This window comes from Pteropus vampyrus, unplaced genomic scaffold, assembly GCF_000151845.1.
Source record: "Pteropus vampyrus isolate Shadow unplaced genomic scaffold, Pvam_2.0 Scaffold112, whole genome shotgun sequence".
NCBI classification, from domain to species: domain Eukaryota; kingdom Metazoa; phylum Chordata; class Mammalia; order Chiroptera; family Pteropodidae; genus Pteropus; species Pteropus vampyrus.
Window position 1 is genome coordinate 3,262,045 of NW_011888893.1, and position 733 is coordinate 3,262,777.

Genomic DNA, 733 nt, shown 5'->3' on the forward strand with positions numbered 1-733 from the left:
AAGCCTCTAAAAATCACACATGCTGAAAACATACGCTTCACAGGGCACACAGCCTTTAGCGAGACCCCAGTTGAATTACTATATTAATGATAATAACATTGGCCATGTTTTTAAAATTCCCCTTTGCCCACAAAAATCTACTGGCTAAAACTGACGTGGAAAACATCGACATGACCCTCGCCACACGGGGAAAGAAATCTCAGTTTACCCGGAAACCCTGAGTGTATGTTTCCCGCCCTCGTTCCATGACAGGTGTCTTCTGGGGCTGTAGGACTTGGTTAAGTTCTCCTTTACCCTTGAACCTCCACACGGATTGAGCTACGTCTCTAAAGCTGCTTTTTATAGGTTTCGCTTTAATTCCACTGCTAGAATTTACTTTCATCTTAACCAACTTATTAAGTAAAGAGGTAAGTACGTAGATAGTTGATTAGTTCCCTAAGACTGTAAGGTCTAATATCCACGCCTTAATAGGAGTGGCCTGATTTCTAAAAACAAACCGATCTCTGCACTAATCTGATGACCCGGCAGACACCACCATTTCTCTCACTGAGGAGGCAGCTCCAAGGCGGCTGAAATTTTCACTGATGACGTCATCGCCAGGTGATTAGAGACACCTGGGTTACGCACATTCCGACAGAAAATACATCCTTATGTGTATGGATACGTTTGAAACCGCCGGAAGTGCTGAGTTTAAGATGGCACGCCTTTCGAACAAATTTTGAAATTGATATTA